Genomic DNA, 6,533 nt, shown 5'->3' with positions numbered 1-6,533 from the left:
TTCGTTAAACAACAATGTTTCTTTTTTTTCTAATCATGTTTCTTAGTATTATCCTCTTCATTCTAACTAATTTAAATATTTTCAATAATTCAGAATTTAGACTAAAAAATGTTACAATGATCAAGAATTGTATAAGAAGAGGACTCTTCATTCTAATCATTGTCATAACCGGAAGGGAAAACTTTAAAAAAAATTGAAATATCTTAGCAGACGTAGAAAATCGACGGAAATAATAAACATCAACTATTAGTTGACTCTTAGAAGTATAGTATATAGTTCTCAACCCAAGTAGAAGATGCACTCTTTGCTTCATGAAAATAATAAACATTTTCCAAAAATAATTACAGAAAAGTAATTTCATGACATTTACTGAGCGAACATAGGTTACTGGTTAGCGTTGACCTTTGTAATTGGAAGTCTCCAGGTTCAAATTTCGATACGAGGCATCCTGACTAGTGATTTTGCAGTACCACTGGGCGAATACCGGGATACTTTTAATACATAAGCTTTGGCAAATTTTCTTGAAAACTTTGTTCTTATGTTGTTAATGTTTCAGTGTGAAATGGCATTTTGCTGCATGGAAAATATTTTTAGTAAACAAAATATAGTAGATGAATGGTTAGTATAAGGGACTCGTACTTGTTTTCTTTAGGTTCAAATCCCGACTGTTCTTATTGATTTTTTCTTTTAGTTACGCTCATATGTTGCGCTCCAGAAGTTCAATTTTGAATTAAATGTAGTCGCAGCTAGTTTAAACTGAAATTATTTTCAAAACTTTTTGCTATTATATGTTTTTGCTTTACTTGCGATGTTTCAATTTTGATATTAGATCTTAGACCTTAATGTAACTCATTTTCCTACGTCATATTATGATGAATGTTTTCACAACAACGATAGTCGGGCGGTAATACAGAATTCCATTGTTACTGCGGGGCCGGATCTTGAATCCTGCGAACTACGCGTTCGCAGGAGGCGCCAGGTGAACAGGGCACCAAATTAGAAAAATGAATTTTGTTTTAAATGTAAATATTCATTTTAAAAATGTTATGATGAAAAATTTTCCTCATATAGCTTCGAATAAATATTGTACAGACTGAGATACAGATAAAATACATCAAAAGGACAATAAAGTCGAATCTTCGCTTGGTTGGCTGTAAAACACCCCTTTACAAATGAAATGGACTCGCACATCAATTTCTTGCTGTACTGTACTGTGGAGTTACAACCACAGTTATTTGCTCAATTATCAGTTCTTTACTGAAAGAATGTGGGGATAGTACTTTGCATGGCAAGAGAGAAAGTACGTGGGGATCTGAGCAGTACAGCGCTGAAGTAATTAATTGGGGATGAATGAAATGAAATGCATGTTTTCTAATAGAAGAAATCACAGAGACACAAAGGTTAGGAAAGGAAAGGGTTTTACTGTACCTCAGCCATTTCGATATGATGAGCCTCTTCAAATATCGGGTGAAGCCTTATCCTCCAATTCGTTGAGTGTTTCCGTCTGGTATCGATCCCGGACCTCACGTTCGAGAGTGAAGAACCTCTCGATCTCAGGGCAACAGCTCCCAGATGTCCTGGCCTCTTCAGAATGACACCTCTGTCATGCAATGGTTGGTGAGGGCCCAGGCGTGCCGACCGTCTTTCAATTGCTGCTACGACGACTCTTCTGAATAGGGATCCAAAGTGTGTTTCTGGCGGCTTCTGTCACACTTCTCACCTCGAGGGTCCCGTGTCCCCTGGTTTTGTTCTACTTCTTTGCTTTCGCTTCTTCCTGGTGCTCCACACGTGGATGACTAGCTCATCACAATTATACTGGTCAATAGGGAAGTTTGTTAATTGCTGAAACGGCGTGGCTGAGCTTGTTTTGATGAAGTTACGGAAACTAGGAAGAGAATGGTAAGCATGAATTTGTATTGGGATGAGGTGACAACATAGGGAAGTCTCTTCTTTATTATTTAATAATTACAATTTCTTGTTTGAAGAACAATAACAACATACAGGGAGAATTCAAAATAGGCGCTATGCCTGATATCCTCTAGAAATTGATGCCAATGCCACACTCACAAGAGATGTTAGTTTGAGGAAAATTTCCATGGCACAGGATAGACCTTTTAAAGAGGGAAAAGGGATATTTTACGAATATGAGATAAAATCAATGTAAATTTAGCTTTCCAATAGATGTTGTATTAAGTACTATGACCGTAGAGCTAAAGACTGGTATTCTTTCCACAATCCCACCATATGCACAAAATACAAATATAACAGACTCTTCATTCCTTTCTCAACAGTTAAGGGTTGAGAAAGATCACCGTAAATGAAATGCACATTATCAAAGTTGAAGCAAGCATGGGCACCCAAAAGGGGACGAAAGGGCCAGGCCCCACCTGGCTTACGACAAGTATAATGTATATGTAAAATTTCTTAAGATTTTCTTAATACAAATAAAAATACCAAACGTAATATAGTAACGAGGGAGATGACCACCCTAAAAACATTCTTCGGGCCCCCATGCAAGCAAGTAGGCTTTCTTGTCCATTCGTCCAGGGAGTGGAGCGAATACTAAGAAAAGACGGGCGGTACAAATGGGTTCTTTAAAAATCATTTCTGAGGGAAATTTTAACTTAAGTTCCTAATGACTCACAATCGCTGTCCAGTGCTTAATGCTCACTTTGTTAATGTCTATTAGTCATTTGTCATTCGTCAACATTTTCATTTCTATCCTAAGTCATTTCGTCTTTGTTTATATTTTTAATTTATAATGATGTGTGCTTTCATTTTTTAATAGTACTTTGTTTTTCATGCAATAATAATGACCAACGATATAAAACCAAGTGAGCATTTTATCGGAAAAGAAAGCTACAAAACGTGAAAGAAGATAAGAGGCAACCGAAGGCTCTAAACAAGTTTCTTTCGAGTGCTGGACAAAATTAGACAAATATTGAGGTGGAGAGTTGTCAATATCAGTCACTGTTAACGAAGCATTTGCAGGTCGACATTCTTTTGAAGCTGACAAATTTATTTTAACCTGATTGCAGTAATTTAATTGTTGAATTAAAATGGAACGATACGGTCATTTCGGTTACGGGTCTGAATTAAATTTCATGTATTTCAAAATTTGTTTGAATACAATTAGTTTTCACGTGGCATATAAGTATAGAACTTGAAAGGATATAATCGAAAGCGACGAAAGGTTATTTGGATGACAAGTATTTTTTTCAGTACTCTCACTTTCAATCACAGCAGCGTATACAGATGCTCGTTTTATTATGACAGATAACAATAATTATTAATCCATTCTCTGCTAATAAATTTAGATGGAGCGATATTTTAAATTAGTAATAATTCTAATGCAAAGTAGAATTTTGATTATTAGTTACTTGTGTTCAGGGATGTAACGACATAGGTGCTACGGATGCGCAAGGGCCAGGTCGAGACAGAATTTTCCAGACAAAATTCGAGTCGAGACACGGCTCTTCCAATAGAGAAATATACATTTTTCGAGTCGAGCCATCACTTTTACAGCACATTTTCGAGACGAGACAGCCACAAATCTTGTATCGTGCGCATCCCTAATAGGTGCAGTTTTCTATTCAGAAAACATCTTCCGGGGGGCACACTTAGTAGGGCCACTGCTGGTACTCTTTTATTTATTATTATATTATAGACGTATTATTTTGAACTTCTCCCGGGGGGAGTGGCCCCCTAAAATATGTGTGGACGAAACACTGAACAGGCAGTCTGAGAGTCTGGATCCCCCAATTAGCATAATTTCAGGGGGCAAATTATTTGCATTTTGTAGGCTCTTCCGAAAAAATCTTCGGACCTCAATGGGTGCATCATTACTTGTGTTTACATTGTGTTACTGCCTGATTTCGAACGTGTATGTTGGAAAGAAACATGAAAGAATTGAAACGAAATGAAATGAAATCTTTAAGTTTTACGTCCCACGGTTATGCCGGTTAGGCTAAAGGAGACGGTGATGATGAGTAATGAATGAAATGGTGGAATGAAGAAAGTGGGAAGAAACGGGAGAACCCCGAGAAAACCCACGCACACGGTGTTTGTCCACCACAAAGTTCACTTGGCGGGGGCTGGGACCCCAAGCACCAGAGGTGAACGCTCTACCACTGAGCCACCGCGGCCCCATGAAAGAATTGAATTGTTCTATAGGCATAAGGGGCCCTGAAAAGAATTTTTGCGGAGAAACATGATTTTAAAGTTCTGCCACTGATCGGGGACAAATTACATATAAATTAAGACACACTTTTGTCATTTGTTGTGTATTGAACTAGTTTAACTAAAATTAATAAAGAATTATTTGAAATCAAGTATATCTCAAGAACGATTAAATGGACTAGCTTTGATGGCCATTGAAGATGACATTCTGAATGAAATTGATATGGAATTTGCCAAATTGAAAGATTTTGCCAAATTGAAAGCCAGAAAAGTGTCTTTATAACATGAACTTTACAGTAACAAAGAAAACGAGAAATTAAGCTAATTACCATATTTGTATCACTAGAAAACACTATTTAAATATGCTTTTAATGAAGTGTAAGAGCATATCTCTTTGTCAAAATCAAACCTGTGATAATGTTAGACTTGAAGCTCATTAGTTTTATTCTATTTCGACTTTTATGTTTCAACTGTATTTTTCAAAATACATCTTAGGTATACATTTTAGTTGTTTGCTGTGCTTATTTAATAATAATAATAATAATAATAATAATAAAAAGATATAAATTATTAAAACTGGAACTTTGGTCATGATTCATCCACAGTTAATTAGGTTTAATTTTGCCATTTTCCTTTAATACTCACTGGAAGACTGAATTATTATGTATTGAAGAAATTTGTAATTGTCTGAAGAAATTTTGTCCATTACAGCATTCAATTCTTTTATTATCATATAGGCGGGGCGCCTAAATATTATTTGCTTACAGTTACGAAATGTCTACAACCGCCTCTGTTACTGTTATCTATCTATCTATCTATCTATCTATCTATATCTATCTATCTATCTATCTATCTATCTATATATATATATATATATATATATATATATATATAGAGAGAGAGAGAGAGAGAGAGAGAGAGAGACAAAGTTTTGACTCAGAAAAAGTACTGTTGAACGTACGATTCTACATGGCTCCTGGAGGGTGCACAATTTACCCCTAAAAATCCGGATGTGACACCAGTATTTGTGTGTTACCACTCTTCCCTCTCAGTGTACTGAAACTTAAGTCAAAGGAACTGTTCTGAAATCTTCACCGATTCTCTCCTCTGAAACCACATGCGAATGGGGCCGACCTTGGTCATATACCACATCTGGAATATTACTATTTATGTCAGAGATACCGAAAAATATATATTCGACACAAATATAGGATGTTTCGATTTTATTTTATTTATTTTTTGCCTGTCACCCTCCCACTCTGACCTCCATGCCAACCAAGGCTTAACTTCTACCTAAGCAACATCGACAGCGTCACTATTCATCTTCGACCACGAAAACTATGATTTCGATACTAATATTGTTCATATTTGACTACTTTTACATGTCCCTTTCCCCTTATTACGAATGACTTCAGTGTCTCGCCTCACTGGAGCAATTGCAACAAACTTAAGTATAACTATAAAACACCACCTGTAAAATAAATGTGCGGGTGATCTTTTTCGGAGAGGAATTCATTAGCTGCTTTTCCAATGTGGTGGCTTTATTCGCTTCCCATGCTAAAGATTGCCAAAGAGCTCAACTTTATTTCACCACTGTGCTATGAATATAGATTTTAATGGCATTTACTTTACTGAATGCTCGCTTAGGTGTTGCTCCCGTCACAGGAAAAGTGAGATACTGTTATAAATGAGTAGGGATATAAACAAATACGGAAAACTATTAGCAATGACACCACTCGAAATGAGTTTTTGCAATATAATGAGGCAGTATTTTATTCGAATGTGAAGGAAATCATTGCGTAAATTGTCCCTTCCCCTCCTTAGAAGTCTAAGCTACAATACGTATCTAATAATTTTGAATTAGAAATATATGCATCGAGTTTCATATCCTTAACTTTAAGGTGTCCTGAGTTAAGTAAATGAATAAACTTCCTGTTAACGAAAGAGTAAAGCTTTGGGCTTTAATAGTATCGGGAGTGTAATTATTCATTTCAGTGACCCCGAAAGCTATTGAACAGACACTCATATATTTCAATTAGGAATTTTTAATCATCACCCCTCCTATTAAACCTCCATGCAGATAATGCTAAAATTTGATGTGAACGATATAGAGGGTATCATACATAATTCATGCACTCAAAAGCTATGGATTTAACATTAATATCGTTCATTTTCGATTATTTTTACATGTTCCTGTGTCTCCCATGATAGAACTAGAGATGATACGGGTTTCGATTCCCGTCAGGAGTCGTGTGGTTCGGGTTCCACGTTAAGTCGTAGATGCACGTCTTGTATAGAGTAGTAGCTGAAAGACACGCTGAACTCTATATCACCTCGCCTCGTGCGATATTCTA

Source organism: Thermobia domestica, chromosome 18, assembly GCF_964235325.1.
Source record: "Thermobia domestica chromosome 18, izTheDome1.hap1.1, whole genome shotgun sequence".
In the NCBI taxonomy this organism is placed as follows: Eukaryota; Metazoa; Arthropoda; class Insecta; order Zygentoma; family Lepismatidae; genus Thermobia; species Thermobia domestica.
This window is presented reverse-complemented; position numbering follows the sequence as displayed.